Below are 21,460 nucleotides of genomic sequence, written 5' to 3'. Positions count from 1 at the left end.
ACCACCTAGAATGTTGAATCTTCATTTTGATAAGAGCCTTGTACTTCTCTCACATATATATTTAAAATTAAATCATTATGTTGTTGGGTTTTTTTGTTGTTTTTGGTTGTTTTTGTGGTGGTAGTTTTGGGGGATTTTTTTTAGGAAGAGAATTCCTATTAAAATTATTTTTTATTTGAAATCATCATAAAAATTGACTCCTAGAGCCACCCTCCTTTATACATCAGCACAGGATGTTTTACTTCATAAGAAAATGTAAGTATATTTACCTTCTGTCTGAGCTCATCTACTATCCTTATAAGAGCTATGAGAAAAATAATTAGAGTGATATTGCCAACTTGTTACCAAAATGGTTCTCAAATGTATACTTGCTATTGAATCCTTACTTCCTTGTGCTTTTAGAAAAATAAAATTGTAAAATTTCTATAGAAAATATAATGAAGATTAGAAAATCAAATTCTAGAAAGAAAAAATAAAAAGTGCCCAAAGTTCACACAAACTTGTGGGAACTATGTTTGATTTAGGTGTACCAGCATTCTTGGCATTGGGGGTGGGGAATAGGACAATACTGCTGCAAGTAAAAAAAATAAAATAAAATAAAAGATTTATCTATCAACAAAACTCTCACTACAGCCTAGCAGAAGAATATATAGGAGTAAAGGAAATTGGTTAAAATTAGAAGTCACTATGCCCTCTAAGATGTACTAAGGTTAATTTAATGACAAAATATAGTATTTCTGGATGAAATATAATGAACTCTTTGTCCTAACATTAAAAATGGCCATTTAAGACAAAAGCCAGAAATGGAGATTTGCATTTCTCCTGGCATGAAGGGGTAAAAATAGAGTGGAAAGAAATCAATATTGCACAAGAATAACAGAGAGAACACGTAACTTATAAAACTCCAAGTTCACATAGGATTCATTCCAAAGGTGAAGAAAATGGCAAATGTTAGGAAAAATCTTTAAAAGTTCTATTCCTTGCTTCTCTGTAAATTGGAATGGGACTTCTATTCTGAAGAGAAAATAAAATGCAATTCTGTACACAAAGGGACCTAGAAAAACCCTGATGAGGGTCATAACACTTGTATATTTTCAGAGGACAACAGTCTGACAAAATGAGCTAGGATTTTCTCTGTATCACATTTTTGTCTCCCTTTTCAATTCTTTACTCTGAGTGGTGTGTCTCCCTGATCAACTTCTTCATTTTTTTGGAGTTAAGATTGTTATGCATTTGAGATGCTTTGGCAAAGACTGTAATGAGAATTTTAAATCTGAGCAAGATTTCTTAAAGTTCTAAATGAGCCATCAAGGAGAACTTTCGCCAGATGGCACCTGTGATGGAAGGCCTGGAGGCTTGCTTTTACTTCCCTAGTTCCCAGCAAGAAACTAAATCTTGCAGAACCCATATATCCTCAGTATTTTTTAAGCTCCTTAGCTAAAGTGGGGATTGAACTGGAGGCAAACTGCTTAACTAAATATCAGGAATTAAATGAAATAAAGTTTCAGAAAGGCTTTGGAAATCATAGAGTAACCAAAATTGAAAATAATTGGCATAAAATATGGGTCATAAAGGCCAAACATTTTAATCCTTTTGTAATTATAACAAATGATTAAGACTATAGGAAAGGTTATCCTATGCCCCTCTGGGAGCTATGTTCTGATAGGTTTGAGAATAGATGGAAGAAAGCTGAGCTGACATAATTCAGACACTGAGTACTGCACCAAATTTGCAGTCCTGGAAAGAATTCTATTTAGAAACAAACTCCTATGAGCACACACGCATACAGGCAAACATACACATACATAAAGATACATAAATATATGTTACAATGACAATATAGTGGTAAAAGATTTAAAGCCAAGACTTAGACACCACTGCCATACATCTTTCGATTTTTCCTGTTTTTTCACAGTCCATACTCAAACTTGCTCACAAACCTTGACTATCATCCTCTTGTATTAGCCTCAAATTAATATTCACTTTCTAAACCTTTCTCCATACCTCAGCAATCATTTTGCCTCCTGTTGCCCCAAGTATTCTCCCAAAATTGAACAATTACTTTACTCTGTTTAAAAGTGTTGAATGTTGTGAAAGGATTTGATTTTGTTTTCCATTGCCATTACTCAGGTAAAAGGGGAAAGATGTTTTCATCAAAAATAATAGTAGGTATATCCAATTCATTTTCTTTTAGAGAGCTACATCTCCCAGAAGCCTGTGTGGAATTCCCTAGTTTTCAATCCATTTAGTTTTAAAGGAAGAAGGAGTTTCACTGTGAGAAGAGACAAGACTAGAAAAGCCTACGAGAGCTAGAGAGAGAAGAAAGGAATAACAGTTAAAACTGGGGCTAACATAGTAATAATCTGGTTGTTTTGTTGATACACCATGCTCTTAAGAGATTATTGTTTGTCTGCTTGCAGAGCCAAAGATCAGTAATCTCAGAATTTCCCACAGTTTCAATGTTGTTCTGATTGTTGCATTGAGAAATGCACAACCCTTCAGAATGGAATGGGCTTTGCCTATACAGACTATTTCCAATGCTGATTTGTAGTCCTAATACTATAAATGAAACTGCCTGTGTCCTTCCACTGGGCTAAAGATAAAGAATGAGTTGTTTTGCAAATTTAAGTTTCTAGAGGCATGGAACATCTTACTTTGAGAAGTGAGTGCTAAGCATTGTTGCTGCTTGATTTAGGCCTTGAATTTATTTACCTTGCATTCTAATTTAGAAACATTTACTATAAGTCCTGAAATATTTATAGCAGTTCTCTTTGTAATAACAAAGAACTAGAAATTGCAGGGATACCTGTCAACTTGGGAATAGGTAAAAAAAGTTGTGGAATACTACAGTGCTATAAGAAATGATGAGTATAATGATTTTAGAAAAACATGGATAGACTTGCATGAAATAATGAAGAGTAAAATATTTACAGTGGTAGCTGTATTGCTTTAAGAATAACTTTGAGGGGCAGCAGTGGATAGAGAACCAGCCCTGAGTCAGGAGGACCTGAGTTCAAATCTGGCTCAAACACTTAACATATCCTATCTCAGATACTTAACACATCCTAGCTCTGTGACCCTGAGCAAGTCACTTAATCCCAGTTGCTTCAGCCAAAAACAAAAACAAACAAAAAAAAAAGAATAATGTTGAGTGAATAAGTCATTTTGACTATTATAAATACCTAAATTAACTACAAAGGACTAATGAAGGAGATGATATCTGCATTGAGAAAGAAGTGATAAAAAAAAGTATGTATAAAAGGATTTTACATGTATGTTTATGTATGTGTGTGTATTTGTGTCTAAGGGTAATAATATCTAGGGTAGGGGAGGGAAAGTGTAGCAAGTTGTACATGTTAGATTGGGAGTTTCATGTGCAATCATATTATTATTATTATATCATTATGCTATGGAAAGGTTTGTTTTATTCCATAAATTTAAGGGGGAGGAAAGATCTTAACTTTTGTACTTTGTTTGATTGTCTTCATTAATCACCAAAATTGAAACTGCTTATCCAGGACCAACGACATAACTAATTTTACATCAATATAGGGGAAAAAAATCAAACTTAATTTGACATATGATTACCTTGGATGAAAATAAGTATGACAACCAGATTTTTTTCCTGTAACCCAACAATTTTCATAATAATTACAGTTTAATATTTTAGTTCATTTAACTCATCTAAAATTAGGCTCTGGGATGATTTTCTCTTGTATTTTGCCTGTAGAATATTCCTTGGAAGTGTCCAATAATAAGTAATCAGTCAACAAGTATGATTGCATCCTGTTTGCTCCAGTTGTCTTTCCTTGTTTTGTTAAAAATATTTCCAGGACTAATTACTCGCACAACCTAGAAAATGCATCAAAAAAAAAAAATAAAGTTATTGAGTCTTATAACTCCTATGCAGCTGCCTGCCCCATTCCAAGCATTAGGAGAATACATTGGGATTATTTCCCGGAAGAATTCTAAATTTGTATAAGAAATGGATGTTTAGTCAACTTTAGAAATCATAAATTCATAAGTTTTGGTAAGAACCCTTATGATTTTTAAATGATTTTCCATGTAATTTCTTTAAAAGGTTTTGGTCATTTAAAAATATTTCTGCATTACTCCTCCAACTCTTGTTTAGCACGTTTATAACAACATCACGTTTTTTCCCTAGGACCCACACATATAGTTTTAATTTCACAGAATTCTTAAAGCTATTTTTCAGATAAAGAAAACTTGTACCATTTTGATCCATCATCTTTTTTTTTTTATTAAAACAAATCTAAGATAAAATGATGGTTAAAAAAAAAAAAGTGTTTTTTTTTCTCAGGATTCCCCAGTAGTTGGAGCATAAACTAATGATTTGTGACTAATTTCACATATCTAGTTAGTTAGTAGTTTAACAAAAGTGAGGCAGCAAAAGTCAGGGGCCATTCTTATTTCTTACAGTCAAAATGGAGTTCATTTGCTTTGCCTAAGAGATTTTAAAGTTAGCTTCTTACATACCTAACAAAAACTATGCAGATGATTGACACACTGTTGAGGCTTACTGAAAATTTAAATAATGCAAACCAACAGTAACAGAATACAAAACATTTGAGAAAACAGGATTATGTTTATCAAGTGATACTTAGATTATAACTAACAAAACTATCTCCAGTATATTGAGAATTTCATTGCATGAGTAAACACACATAAATTTGTTCAAGCTTGTTTGCCATACAACACATAAATTGGAACTTCATACAGCATGGAAGAACAAGCCAACTAGTGACTTGTTATTATCCCCATCTCCCTGTCCCACTCAGCTAAATCATATTGTGTTACCACCTCATGATGCTTAATTTATTTCAATACTGATAAAGAATTTAATAGTAGGTGATAGAGAAATTTTATTTGTATTTTTAATTCAACAAAAAATATTCGCATCTACTGCACTTGTTCCCAATCTACCTTGCATTTAATTACTTTATGTTTATAATTTATCATGTATATGCTGATATGGTTTATATCCTCTTCCCTGAAAGAACATAAGCTTCTTAAGAATAGGGATTTTTTTCTTTTGTTATTCTTTGTATATTTGTATTCCATTGTAGACACTTAATAAATATCTTTTTGTAGATTAATTAAGTACTGTAATTTACACGTTATCATCAATCCTTTCTTTAAATGTAGAAAATACAAGAAGTTCAGCAATATCTTACATAGAGTATGGCAGGTTTTTTTTTTTTGTTGTTGTTTTGTTTTGTTTTGTTTTTGGTTTGGTTTATTTGTGTTTGTTTGGGGGTTTTTTGTTTGTTTGTTCTTTTTGTTTGTTTATTTGTTTGTTTTTTTTTCTGAAGAGGCTGTGAACCAGTATAGGTACATTTGTTGCTATGGGGTCATTTCAGCCTTGTCCAATTAATTCTCTCTGTCCCCAATTAGTGTTTTCTTGGCAAAGAATGGTTTTTCATTTCCTTCTCCAGATCATTTGATAGATGAAAAATTGAGGCAGAGTTAAATGACTTGCTCAGAGTCACATAACTTGTAAATATCTGAGGATTTGAATTCTAGTCTTCTTTTCCCCAGTTCTGGTGATCTATCCATTGTGCCATCTAGCTATCCCTATAGATAGCTTTAAGAGAAATCTTCTTAAAAGAGACAAATGTGCAAAAGACCTCAGAAGGTTTTAAAGGAAATTAATGACAAGAAGGTGTTTAAAAGGAAAACTTTAAATAAAGCAAATGCCAAATATAGTACAATGGAAAGAGCTTGGGTTCAGATCCTATATCAGCTTGGACAAGTAAGATATTTAACCTCCATTAAACCTTAGTTTCCTTGGAAGTTGAATGGATGTCCATCAATTGGAGAATGGTTGGGTAAATTATGGTATATGAAGGTTATGGAATATTATTGCTCTGTAAGAAATGACCAGCAGGAGGAATACAGAGAGGCTTGGAGAGACTTACATCAACTGTTGCTGAGTGAAATGAGCAGAACCAGAAGATCACTATACATTTCAACAACAATACTGTATGAGGATGTATTCTGATGGAAGTGGAAATCTTCAACATAAAGAAGATCCAACTCACTTCCAGTTGATCAATGATGGACAGAAATAACTACACCCAGAGAAGGAACACTGGGAAGTGAATGTAAATTGTTAGCACTACTGTCTATCTACCCAGGTTACTTATACCTTCGGAAGCTAATAATTAATGTGCAACAAGAAAATGGTATTTACACACATATATTGTATCTAGGTTATATTGTAACACATGTAAAATGTATGGGATTGCCTGTCATCCGGGGGAGGGAGTGGAGGGAGGGAGGGGATAATTTGGAAAAATGAATTAAAAAAAAATTAAATTAAAAAAAAAAACAACTTAGTTTCCTTATCTTTATAATGAGAATATTGGAATAAATGGCCTCTATGGATCTTCTAGATCAATGACAAACCGACAAAGACAGGAAGAAAACAAACTTACAAATAAGGGTCAAGACTAAATGTTTAAAACTAAGAGGAATTATTAGGAGTTAATAAGAAAGCCAAAGAAGCAGCAGTCAGACCAGAGTACCGCAGGAACATTTATTAAGTACCTACTATGTTCTAGTACTTAACTATGTACAGAATTGGGTTAAGGAAAATCAAATACATTCATGGTTTAGAACCCTCAAGGAGCTCACCTCCTAAGCAAAAAGGCAACATGCAAACAACTATGTATGTCAAGATAGATTGATAAAATGGGAGATCACTACATAGTAAGCAGGGCTATAGGAGACTGGGAAATGACTTCTACAGAAGGTGGGATCTGAATTGTTTTGGGAGAAACCAGAAAGCAAAAGTGAGAAGGGAAACCTGGGAAAAGGCATGGAATCAGGATGGGCTATAGTGTGTGAAGAACAGCAATTAATCCAGTGTAGCTGGGTCCTAGAGTAAGTGGAGGGGAGTAACTGATAGGAAGAATAGGGGGAATTGAGAGGTAGGAATAATCCAAGCTGTGAAGGGTTTTGAAAAACCAAATAAAAGATCTTATAGTATATCTTGGAGATAAGAAGAAACCACTAAAGTATATTAAATAAGGGGTGATAAGGTCAGCTCTGTGCTTTAAGAAAATCACATTGGCAGCTAAATGGAGAATGGATTAAAGTGAAAAGAGACTTGAAGCTGGAAGACAAAACAGAACACATTATTTCAGAGTGACTACTGTGTGAATGGTAAAAAGGGAACCTATATAAGAACTGTTATGAAGGTAGAAACATCGGGGAGCATCACAGGAGGCCAACTTGATTTTATCAGTCATTTATGCTACTGACTTTTGCCCATTTCCAAATCTCATTATCCCCTAAAAGATTCTTTCATGGTGACTGACCTATTGGATATAAACTCTGCATGAGAACTTGACATTTTTATATGACCAGTTATCACAATTTTCAGCTTCAAAATTAGTTAATTTCAGCTTTTTCCTCTACTGAACTATGAGTTGGTAGAAAAACACTGTTCAATTGAGAAGTATCATCTAGTTACACTATATAGTCTATTTTTATTTTTAAAACCTGGAGGATAAATAATTGTAATTTATTAAAATCTTTTTTGGTTGGTTAATGAACTTTTTATTTTAAAAAAGAGAAGTGAATAACTGGGAACATTAGAACTAGAAAGAAAAAGTGATGAGCAATAACACAAATAAAATTCCAATTTCTATCTATGACTTCTTTTATCTCTTTTTTTAATAATTGTAAGCATTCATTTAAATAAGAATTCATGTTTAAATCATAGTTAGAGAGTTAGAAGGAACCTTAAAGTTAATGGAGTCCAACCCCCTAATTTTGCAAAATGATTTACTCACAACCTTGGGAGTTTGATAGTGAAGTATCATTCTTTCCATTTTACAGATAAGAAAACTGGACACAGAGAGATTAAATGATTTGGCCACTTATATAGTGATTATTAGAGCAAGGAAGTGAACATGGGTTTTCTTACTATAAGTTCACTTTTCTTTCCACTAAAGAACATTGAAAAAGATTTTATAGTTAGTTCATTATACATCAAATTTTATCTGATGTTTTCATTTTTAAATAATAATACAAATGATAATGATATTAATTGGCATTTGCATAAAAGACTTTAAAATGTGTTAAGCATTTTACATGCATCATCTAATTTGATTCTCCATTTTGTGGGTAGAGGAATGAACTAAACAAACTCCCAAGTCCTTTAGCTTTGGGTCCTATGGGTGTATGATTTAACAGATTTAAGTTCACAAATTATATTTTAATATATCAGAATTTTAAAAATAAATAAACAAATAAAATATCAGAGTTGTTTTTGGATTATTCTTATGGAAGTGAAAACAGAGATTAAAAAAAAGAAAAATAGAAACTAATGATTTTTTTTTTTATTAAAACACTATGATGTTACTTAAAAGGCCTTTTACAGTTCCTTTATCTAAGATTCCCCCCCTCATTTGTCTAATTATGATTAGCTAGTTTCACACATTGATAGTATGAGGGCTGCCTCTTCAATGTGAATTTTAAAAACATAAGGAAGATCCTAATGACCTTCAAAAGCTTTCCTTCTATTGGCAGCATTCTGCTATCAGAATTTCATTCTTTTGGCTTAATATTTTGACCCCAATCTAAATGCAAACTAACCCCAAGAGAGAAAATACTTTAAATTTTTCTCAGTCACTTACACTTTCTGCGAAAAAGGAATTTTAAATAAGATTTTGAAGGGAAACTGAGAGAATTGGGGGCATGGAAACACCCAATATCTGGGGAAGGGACAATGATATACATATGCATATGTGTATACTCTTTTGAAACTCTAATGAATGACTCTTAGTCATCATCTGTATACATATATGTGTATGTATATGGACACTGTTTTGAAACTCTGAAAGCTTATTCACCATCCACATCTATATATAAGTGCATATGTAGGCACATATTATGTAGATATATCTCTACATACATATGTATATGCATAATGTTTTGAAACTTTAATGACTAAACTGCTTAGTAATTATTCACATAGGAGCTACTCTCTCCTCAAATTTCCAAAGCCTGTGAAATTTGTGTTGCCCCAATTTTTCAATTTTTATAAACCTTTCAAAAGCCTATGAAGATCGAGTACAAACAAAAACAGACAAAGCTCAACTCATTTTTCCTCTTACTTAACCATATTCCTGATTTTCACATATGTACATCCTCAGCAAAGCTATCCACAAAAGGATGACATGTAGGATTATAATACTTGAATGTATATATTTCAAAGGAGGATGACTAATAATGAAAGCATCATTTTTATCGTTTATAAATGATTACATTTGAATAAATATAATAGGTCACAATCTCTGTGGCATATATGTATACAGATGATGACTAAGCATAAAAAAGCTTAAAAAGAAAAGCATGATTAAGCATAGGTGATGTTCTTTAAAGATATTTTAGGGGAATATGGACATATGATTTTATTACTGTTTATTTAGAGAATTCCCAGTTTGGAAATTCTCTCCATGTATGTAGATTTGCAATTCTTCTACATTTTACAGTTTTAAAAAGATACTTGAAGCACTCAAATGATTTTTCCATGGTCAAACAGCTAGTGTGTATCCAAAGCAGGGCTTGAGCCTTAGTTTTCTTGACTCCATCACTTTTCAGTAAGAGAAATAGCTTGCTGGAATGGAGAAAGTGATGGAGTGGGAATGAGAAACAACTGAGTGCAAATCCTTTTTCTGACAGTAACTGCCTTACCATGGGAAAGTGCTTAAGACATTTTGAACCTACTTCCTAAAGGATAAAAAAAGGGATAGTTATAGCTATAACATCTACCTCAGAGCTGTGGTAAAGTTCAAATGGCATGATGTATGTAAAGCACTTTGAAACCATTAAATGGTAATTGTTATTTTTAATCTTATTAGAAAGTAAACCACTTCACCAAAAAAGAGAAGCATTTTTTTAAAGATTGGAAATATTTGGTTCAATCTCTCTCTGATGTCAAGATAGGCAGGGGACATACTAAATTTCACTTCCAGTCACCGTTTGTTAAGATCTATGTTTTGCATAGTTGTTTGGAACAATTCTAAGAGTGGTATGTGTTGCTGGCATAAAAAGGGAGAGGAAAAAGTCTCCTTGAACAACCAGAGAACAAGTAACCACAAAATGCTAAGGCTGTTTCCAAGTCTCAAAAGTGTTAAGTAATCTGTATTACTAATCACCTGATAATGTAGACAAACTTTAAATTAAAATCCAGACATGATTATAAAACACAGATTTTCTGCTTTTCAAATAAAGCCCAAAATATAAATATTGAAAGTATAAACTCCAAAATTGGGTGTGCTGATGATTTGGAAATATTGGCATCTTGATTCTGATTTATAGTTATTACTTTTTTGACTTGCAGACTTTTTCAGATTATATTTTCCCTTGAATTTTTATTTCTATCTCCCTTGGATACCTAGAATTTAACTATAGTATCAAAAGTTCTTTTATTTTCAAATGATGACAAATCTCTTCTATTTCCTAAATGGAGTCTTATTTTCTTCCTTTAGTACTGAAGTTTGAGAGCTCCTTCTTTGCAGTTTTTCCCACACCCCTCCCAATCTTCATGTTTATACTGCTTCTAATTGTTTTGCTCATTGCACACAGTATCCAGACATTCTAGCATCTTTCTACAACTTAAGTGGTAATGGGGCTGGCTCCTGCCACAACCTGTTTTCTGCCAACATGTGAATAATGAAACCATCTTTGTTGGGTGATTACTTTGTGAATAGAAATGAATAATTTACCTGATAATCATTTCCATCTATCAGACTCTGCATTTTCCTTAATAAGTGATTTCAATACGTTTACTTAAAATATATATTGAATTTTTCATAAGCTGGATGAGTGCATTCAGGCATCTCTCAAAACATTCTTCTTTGAGAATTGAAACCTTGGGAGAAAAAAAGCAGGCAAACTGGGCTTTTCAAACAAATCCTAACGTTGACAACCTTCTGTGCATGGTCTGAGGAAAAAATCTCTGCAAGTATTTGCTTCAGGATACTATGCTTTCATATCATCCAACCAGGTGAATGATTCAGGTGACCTCATATATTAAACAGAAAGCTGTACTGCAGCTACACATTTAGAAAACCAAGTCATTCTTAATGTTGTGAATGATTAGAATCACTGAAGTTGAAATAGAATTCATATCTAAGGTTCTAAGCAATTAATATTACATTTCAATTTCTCACTAAGAGCCCTTACAACTTAAAACAAATGATATGTATCTCACCTTATTTTTATATATTTAAAGAATTAAAGGATCACTACATTTAGTGAATATTAATATCATCTTAGAGTTACAGCTAGAAGGGACATTTGAAACCATAACACAACTAAAACCCAAAGAAATTAGATTTCTTGCCCAAAGTAAGTCCTAAACCCCAGTTCCTTTGAGTCCAAAGTGAACACTAGGCTTAAAGATAAAACTATCAATATTTGATATATCTTTACTAAATGACATAATATCTAAATAGTTAAAAGAAAAATAAATTTATTTACAAGAAGAAATAATAATTCTATAGCGATAGATAGCATTTATATAGCACTTTAAGGTTTACAGAGCACTTCAAAAATATCATGCATTTCATCCTAACAATAATCTTAGGAGACAGCTATTATTATTATTCCAATTTTGTAAGAAAAAACACAAAAAGAGAGATGAAGTAACGTATCAATTCATATAGCTAGCAAATGTCCTGTAAAAATACAAATTCAGATTTTTCTCCAGATACAATACATAACTACTGTAACACCTAGTTTCAAAAGATAAGGATCTCAAAGTGTCTCAAATATACAAAAATAATAAGCAAAACAAAAAGATTAATGAAAAATATAGGAACAAAATATAATTTTAGAAGAGTTAGATATGATAGATCTCTGGTAATTACTGAATGAGAAGAGAAAGGAGTATGTTCCTCAAATGAGCATGGTATTTTTGCAGAAATTTTGGATATTAAAGCACTAAAGCCTCACAAACAAATGCAAAAGAATTCCATAAATATTAAAAATATCTTTAATGACTACAAAACAAGAATATACTAAATGGCTTTGAAGAAAGCATTAAAAATTTATTAGAAAATAAATAATTTAACACTAGAAAATGAGTGACTCAAAGAGCAAATCAAAGAGGTAAAAGACAATTTTGTCAATAAAATGATAATAATGAGACATACCAAAACTTTTAGGATGTATTCAAAACAATCCATATGGAAATCTTATATCAATAAACACCTGTATTAATAAAATAAAGAAGGAATAGAGCAATTAATTGAGCATACAACTTAAAAAATTAGAAAAACAAAACAACTAAAAAAAGATCAACAAAATTTGGGAAATCAAAGAATTTTTTTTTTTTAATTGGACAAAATGTCATTGAATTGATAGAAAAGAACATTTTTAAATAAAAAAAAAACTAGTAAAGTCAATCTTATTTTAAAAAGAAAGAAGAAAATGAAATTTCTAGTACCAAAAATGTTGAGTTTGAGATGTTTGTGAAACATGCAGTTCCAGCGGTATAAAAGGTGATGTAAAAATAAAACTGTGGAGAGAGATTAAGGTTGAATAGAGAGATCTGGGAATCATCTCCTTAGAGATAATAATTGCATTCATGGAATGAGATCACTAAGAGAAATACCATAAAGAAAAAGAGGAAAAACTTCATGATGGATCACACACACACACACACACACACACACACATTCTCTCTCTCTCTCTCTCTCTCTCTCTCTCTCTCTCTTTTTCTTTCCCTGTGTCTCTCTCTTTTTCTCTCAATCAATCAGTAATGAAATAAAAAACCCGACTACTGTGGGAAGGGCTTGTTATTTGACAAAAACTTCTGGGAAAACTGGAAAGTAGTCTGGCAGAAACTAATATCTCACACTACCTACCTAGAGAAGTAATAAATAAATATATGAAAAAAACTCACCTCCACATTTTAAACAAATTATAGGATCAAAGTAGGAAATGTCTTTTACAATTACAGACTAGGGGAAAATTCATGATAAAATGGGTAATATAGAAGATCAAAAAAAATAAAAAAATTTTGATTACATAAAATTTTAAAGTGTTTTTCATATAAAATCAATGCAGTTAAAATTAGAAGAGAAATAGCAAAATAGGAAAAATCTATGTGTTTTTTGAAGGTCTCATAATCTAAGTTATATAAAGAATTAATTAATTCAAATTTATAAGAACAAATGCCATTCCCCAGTAGATAAATGATCAAATTTATGGAAAGCAGTTCTCAAAGAAAGAAATTCAATTACTCTACAAATTTTAAAAAGTTCTAAATAATTAACAAACGTAAATAAATGTGAGTCTGAGATTCTACATTATGCCAATCAAATTTACAAAGATGACAAAAAAGGAAATTGGAAATTATTGGATGGGCTGCAGAAAGGTAAGCACACTAATCAAGCAATGTTGATGGAATTCAAAATTATCCAGAAAGCAATTTGAAACTCTAAGTCCCAAAATCACTAAATTGTGCATAAGTTTTACTTGTCTTAATTCTACATTCCAGAAATATCAAAGTAAAAAGTACATATTTCACAAATATTTTATATATATATATATATATGTATGTATGTATGTATAGCATCTCCATAGAGAAAAGAATCAGAAATCAAAAGAGAACATACTTTTTGAGAATGGCTAAAAATATTGAATATAAATGTAATGGAATATTACTTAATTACAAAGCAATAATTTTGTAGGGAAACAGAACTTTAAAAGATTAAAAATTTTCAAAAAATGTAATCACCAACTATGACCCCAGAGTACTGATAAGAAAATATGTTGCCCACCTCTTAAGAGAGAGGTATTGGTCTCAAGATTCACACTGAGACATATTATTTTGGATATGGCCAATGTGTCTATTGTTTTTTTTTTATTTGAGTGTGCATTTTTATTATAAGACAGACATATATGAGTGTTAGGTAGGAGAGGGAGGACCCAAAAATAATATTGTCAAAAAAGAAATAAAAGAGATCACTGATTTTTTTTTTTTTAATGCACAGAAGTAAACAGAAGAAAGTTTGCAAAGAAACATAGGCAGGTACAAGAGCTTTGGAAGTGACACTGAATTTATTATCTACTTTAAAAAAATTTAAACAAGTTTTATGTAAAAACAAGATTCATATTTACATGGACAATCTTTAAATACTTTAATTTTTATATGGCAATGCACATTTTATTTGGTTTTTGTTAAGGTTAGCATAAAAAATTAAAAAATAAATAATGTATACCATTGTTTAATTTCTGGGAATCATCATAAAATATAAAGCATGAAATAACAATGACAGCTTGTGATAGGAAACATTCTTTTGATTCATTTTCATTCATAACAAAAATCTATGGCATCTACATTAACTAGATGAATGCCTACGGATTGTATCAAAATATTTTCACAATTCCAACAGAAAAGAAAAATTTTGCCAGTGGTGACAAAATGTTAATCACCTACAATAAAATGATTGGAAAACAAACTCAATTCAAATAGGAATGAGATCTAAACATAAAAGTGAGACATCATGGAAACAATTACAATGCTGATCATAAATCCAGGGTATAATTAAGGTAAAACTGTTTCATACTCATGTTTTAGAAAGAGTTTTTGTTCTAGAGAATCATTCCATACCTACTTGCAACATGTAGTATTTTTTATGGCTTGGGATAATTTTTTATTTTGTTTGGGTTTATTTCAAGGTCTAAAGACACATTCTCACCCATTATCCTACCTCACTATCCCTCTCACCTCCCCTCAATGAACTATAAATCCAATGCATTTTGTTTATAGTTGAAACTCCATAATATTGTTTGACTTTAAGTACCTTGACCTTGTGGCAGGGTATGAAGACCCCAAATGATGTCAGGGGAAATATACAGTAAGATTGAACTTCATTTCTTTCAGCTTCCAACATGTGCTGGACAGAGAGGTTACTATCAAATGTCATGTTTCTTTTCTCTCATTTGTTTTTTCATTCTTAGTATGAATTGATTATCCTCTCTTTTCCCTTGTTTAATGTTGCTGAGTATAATAATTAATGACAGATGTCTGTACTCCTTCTGAAAGGGGACAATCAAATGAAATTCATACAGGATTCAATACAGAATTACATTCGATTTTTCTTTTCAGTACAATTAAAAGCTGGATTCGTTTAAATATTCATGGCATATCTAGGGCAAATGTTGTGCACAATAAAAGTTTATTATATGCTTTTGTATCTTTTCCCTCAAAAAGGGAAGTAATCTTGGACCAATAAGTGAATGATTAAAAAAGGTCCAGATGCTCACATTACCAAGTATTACAATACTGACCAGCTGTTCACAAACTGATGCCATTGTTTTCCTAATCTCCTAATCATGAAGATTTTGACAAATATTTATTACCATTAGATTACACTCAGGTTGTCTTTTTTGCTATCTCTTATGCCTTGTTTTATTTTAAAACAGACACTTAAATCTGCTTGGTAGATTTCTCCTGAATATGAAATAAGGACTAAATCTAGTCTCTTCTTGACACTTTCTACCAAAAATATTTTATGCCATTTTGAACTTTTCTTAATTGACTTTCATTCAACAATCTCAGCTAGGCCTAGTTTGTGTCATTTATTCTTTGTTCCAGGCCCCAGTGGTACAAGAGCAAAGCAAGTAGATGTCTCTGCCAGCAGCAGGGAATTAAGTATGCCATTGAGAGTCACCAAGGGAGAAGCTTTTTGAAACTCCTACAACTTGTGATATGAATATATTGAATGCCTGTTAGATTCAGGAGAAAAAAATATTCCAGGGCTCGAAGAGAAGTCCAAAAATCATTTATTTTGACTCAGAAAGTCACAGAAAAAAGCCATTGAAATTTCCCAAACATTCAGCATGTTGGCAAGAAATGGAAGTTTTGATGGAACAAAAGAGAAAGCAAGCTTCCCAGAACATCATTTCATAGCATCTGGAATAGGGGTCTGAAAGGTTTATAGTTGATTAAAATTCATTTTTTTTCCTTCCAAAGAAGTAAATATCCTGGTGCCCTCAAATAATAGTAACCTTGCCAAAGCTCAATAAAATTTAATTAAAGTAGTGATCTTGGTGTGTGATATCAACATTGTTGAAGGGGACTGAAGAAGGGGGGTTCTATTGAGGAATTGAATTCTATTTAAAATGATAAAGGCCAAAATCAACAAGGGTCACTTTCTGACCAAGATCGTGAAGAAGAAGGTATAAGTCATCATTAAAAAGTACTCAATTGGGCAATATCTGGGCAATAAATGACACACCAGTTGTGTGAGGAATTCATCATCATTCCCAAGAAGTATCTCCCCAATAAGATTGTGAGATATGTTATTCATCTGATGAAGCAGATCTAGTGAGTCCCAGTAAGAGGTATCCCCATCAAAATTGTAAGAAGAAGAAAGAAGAAGGAGGGACAACTATTCTGAGGTCTTTGCTTTGGATCAGGAGATTATTGAAGTGGATTCTAATATGAAAGAAATATTGAAATTCCTGGACTTTGGGCATTTATCCAATCTTCAAGTTACCAGCAAGTTATCCAGCCCATGTTTGGGATGAATTTCAAAACACCAAGAGGAGATATTTAATATTTGCTTTTGTCTTCTTTCCAATAAACTTGAGAAATCCCCCTCAAAAGAGAATGATAAATTAGTTCTGGAGAAATAAGGATTTATTGAAAGAGACATTCTGTGCCAGAGCTTCTATTAGCAAAAATGCAAATTCTGACTTGTTAGACCCAAAACACTGCAATTTACATATGTTAAAATATATTGCTTTTGATAAATATACCATATAGCCAGTATTTTAAAATTATTTTTAACATTCATTTTTAAATTTTGAGTTTCAAATTTTCTTCTTCTCTTCAGATTCTTCCTCACCTATTGAAAAGCCAAGTAATAAGATACCCATTATACATGTGAAGTCATACAAAACATATTCAGACTAGTCAAGTTGAAAAAAAGCAAGAAAAATAAAGTGTAAAAAAATGAACAAAAACATTTCAATATACACTGCGAATTCATCAGTTCTCTCTTTGAACCTGGAAAACATTTTTTTTTTAATCATGAGTCATTTGGAAATTTTGTGAATCACTGCATTGATCAAAGTAGCCAAGTCTTTCACAGTTGATCATCATTACAATATTGCTATTACTGTGTATAATGTTCTCCTGGTTCTACTTACTTTACTTTGCATCAGTTCATATACATCTTCCCAAGGTTTTCTGAAACTATTATTTTCATCATTTCTTACAACACAATAATATCCCATTACAATCATATTACCCAAAGTCATTCCCAATGGGAATCCTCTCAATTTCCATTTATTTGCCACCCCAAGGCCTGCTATAAATATTTTATACATGTGTTATTTTCCTTTTTCTATTCTCTGTGGGATATAGACCTAGTAGTAATGTTGCTGTGTCAAAGATTACACACTGTTTTATATTCCTTTGGGCACAGTTCCAAATTATTCTTCAGATTGGATGGATCAATTCACAATTCCACTAACTACATTTGTTTACCTATTTTACCACACACACACCCCAGTACAATTTTCCTTTCCATATCAGTGATATTGAAGTGCAGCACTTTAATTCATGCAAGTACAATCCTATAAGTGAATTGTATACAATAAAAATGATAATATAATGATAAGAACAATAGCTAATGTTTTATTATTTAATGTTTTAGGTTTGCAAAGCACCATACACAGGTTATTTCATTAAACTCTCACAATGGCTGAGAAATAGGATTTTATTATTATTATTTTACAGAAAGTAAAGCTGATGAAAATTAAGTACCTTGCTCAGGGTCACACACCTAATCCATATCCAAGGCATAATTCAAGACCAGAAAAATCTATGCACTTTGCTACCTAGAGCTCTTCCTTAATATATGATGTTATATGATGTATGTTTTTACAATACAAGAAATATTCTTCTTAATTATCTTGCTAGCTATTTTCTGAGTTCTTTTTCTCATCTCCATGCCTTTGTAAAAAGCGCTCCTTCATGTTTGGAATACACTTCCTTTTCATCTTTGTTTAACACATGCACTAGTTTTCTCCAAAGAATTAGTCGGGTGTTAAAGCTAGATAGTGTAGCCAATAGGATGCTGGGCTTAAAATCAAGAAAACATGAATATGAATTCAGTCTCAGGCACTTAACTCTCTGTGTGACCTTCAGCAAGCTACTTAGCCTCTTTAAAAGTCTCAGTTCTAACATCTATAAATTGAGGGTAATGTTATCACCTTTCTCACAGGGCTACTGTAAGGATCAAATAAAATAATAAATGTTAAGTACGTTCCAAACCCTTGAAACAGTATGTACAAAGTTCCTAGCCCTTGGCTGAAACAAAAATAGTAGTGCTTAATAGATGTTTATGGGTTGATTTTATCCCTATTGTGGAATGTTAGCTTCTTGAGGACAGGTTTTTTTCCCCCTTTCATTGTTAGCTTCTAATACTTTGCCTTGCAGATAATAGGTATCTAATAAATGTTTGTTGAATTATTGAATTATTCTAAACACTCAGACCTTTCAAATTCCAGAAAAGTTATAACTTGAAGGTTTGACATTAAAGGGATAAATATCCTCAATCAAATGAAAAAACAACCAGACTTATATAAGTTGAAATGAATTCATCAGATCATTGATCCATGCAGACCATCAAATCTCAAAAAGATCCAGGATATATGACTTTCCCTCTGAAAAAAAAAATTTAAAGCATATTCCCCTGATAATTTCAATTTCAAGATTTTATCAACTCTCCAATTGCATTTTTCCCCAACTGATATGATCTATTTTCCACATCCTCTTATTTTGTCTTCTGCAAAAAATAGCTAGCTAACTTCTCAATATGATTCTTTACATATCTGAAGAGAGTAATTAAGTTACTCACTAGCTTTCTAGTATTCAACCTTAACAACACTGTTTCCTTTTTTCCCATTATTTTTCTACCTTTTATCCCTTTTTTGTGTTTTCTACTATAAATCCTTTAATTTAATTCTATGTTGTAGCCATTGTTTCCATTTCAGCCTTACAGCTTTACCAAAATAAAATGTTTCTAAATTTCACCTCCTGCCAAAATTATCCAGAATGATATGGCATAAGGAAAATATAACGCACCTCCTATTTTGAGTATTGTTAGGTTTTTTGTTTCATTTGGATGCTTTTTATGTCAATTCCTTTTACTATATAAATGCAAACACATGGAATTGTTGAAGGCTCATTTCACATTCTGAAAATATAAATCTACATAGCAACTGAAGCTTCTAACTTTAGTGTTCCTTTTACCAAGAATATTATTTGTTATTAGGAAATATCATTAAGATATGCAAATTTGGATGGATAATTTAGAACTCTTTTCTTGAATTCATATTAATTTATTTGAGAACCTTATAGAGACAATAAAACACTGATGCCTATTAATTTATAGAATAAGGATGATACTAAGCAGCCCAACTTATTTGTGACATGCTCAAGTAATATACAAGTATATGTAATTCAAGGATTTTATTTATTTAGCATTAGTCTAAGTCAAACCAGTGTTTAAAATGATTGCATTTGACAAGTGCCTTGTTTTCTCTCTGCTTTATATAAGATACCAGGCCACTTGTCAAAATTAATTCTAGATTGAATGCCCATATTGCTTGTTTGGAAGAAAAATACTTTGAGGAAAACTACAGAAATATGTAATATATAATCTTGTACTTATTTATTTTCTATTACAGGGTACAACCTAGCAGGATGAATAAACTATAATTTAGAATTAGAATTAGAAAGAACTAGGTTTCAGTATTTAAAACTCAATATGCATGTTGAAACCTCCTAATATAAATATAGACACATAGTTATTTTTCATTGAAAAAGTAAAAAGAATGGCCTAGAGGTCAATACATAATAGATACTAGAATTTAGATTAGGTATTAAATTGGAATAACATAATATTCAAAGGAAGAAATGATGCTGAGTAGTGGTAGTAGCCTGGAAGAGATAATGAAAAAAGGGAAGTATTATAAATTCCCTACCATGATCAGTGAATCAGGAGTATATATAAAAGTACAACCAGTTCTGGGAAGAGAGGCTGGGATACAATATCATCAAAAAGAAACCAAGGTGGGGGGGCGGAGCCAAGATGGCGGAGAAGATACATGAGAATTTGTAAGCTCCCTTCTTCCATCATGACCAATTAGTTAAATCAGCCTCAAAAATAATGCTGGACTGATAGAAACCACAAGGACTGGAAGCACGAATTACCAGCTGAAGAGAATCTGGAGTTTCAACAGAAAAGGTCAGTTCCCAGGGGAGGAAGAAAAAAGGCCAACACAGACAATTAGGTGCTAGCACACTGCACCAATCAGGCTGGGGAGAACTCTGGGATCAGAGAAACCACTGAGATAGAGGAATCCAGAACAGGCTGTAAGCTCTTCTCTGCTTATAAAACAGCAGTTCAGAAGAGAAATCAAGCCACTTTAAAATATAAAGCCAGAGCCTAGAACCACCCCAATCATGGAAGTGACCTAACAGATCTCGGCATGACTGTGAAGCCACCTTCTGCTGTCCAGGGCTTCACCTGGGGGTAGTTAAGAGCTTGAAAAGTGGGGACACAGCCCAAAGCAACATCTATCTAATCCACATAGTGCCTAGCTTGGCTGCAGGCTGTGGAACTCAGCTGCAGAAGTACCAGAGAAGTGGAACTTTTGAAATAGGGACCACGGTTTCCAGGCAGACACTTCCAGTTTGAGTGCAGGGGCCTTTCACTTCAGCTGCTGACATCCACGCCCCATGGGATGCATTGGCTGGGCTGTGTGTCGCCTTTACTGTTCAGTCTTAAACCTCAGGGAAGTCTCTAGGACACACAGCGGGGGCCTTCACTGGGCAACCCAAACAGCACAGCTGCAGCCTTACTAATCACCCCTGAGGCACTTCCAGGGAGGGGGAGGGGAACTCTCTCCCAGAGCTCTCTCTTAGCTTAGGCACAGGAGCCACTGCATCCATCCAGTCTGGGAGGAATCTGGTAAAGAAATAAATAAATAAACTTCTTACCCCAAGGGCAGACACCAAAAGATTTTTTAAATATGAATAAAAAGCTAAAAAGAACCATTGATTCCTTCTACACAGAGAAGGAGCGGGTTTCCAACCCCAAGGAAGTTAATAGCAGAGAGTCAGCAGATAACAGCCTAAAGGGGAACCATACCTGCCCCCCATCACATAACTCTCTCCTAGAAGAGACTTTTTAAAAATTAAGAGAGTTTGAAGAAAAATTGGGAAAGGAAAGAGAAGCTATGATAGAGAATAACAACATTCTGAAATTGGAGTTGAAAAAAATAAAGAATTCACAGGAGATTCAGGGAAACAAAAATTGTGAATTAGAAAAGGTTAAAAAATCACAGGAAAGTAGGATTTCTGAATTGGAAAAGATAAAAAATTCTCAAGAAAATA

This window comes from Sminthopsis crassicaudata, chromosome 4 (genome assembly GCF_048593235.1).
Source record: "Sminthopsis crassicaudata isolate SCR6 chromosome 4, ASM4859323v1, whole genome shotgun sequence".
Classification (NCBI taxonomy): domain Eukaryota; kingdom Metazoa; phylum Chordata; class Mammalia; order Dasyuromorphia; family Dasyuridae; genus Sminthopsis; species Sminthopsis crassicaudata.
Note: the sequence above shows the minus strand (reverse complement) of the source record.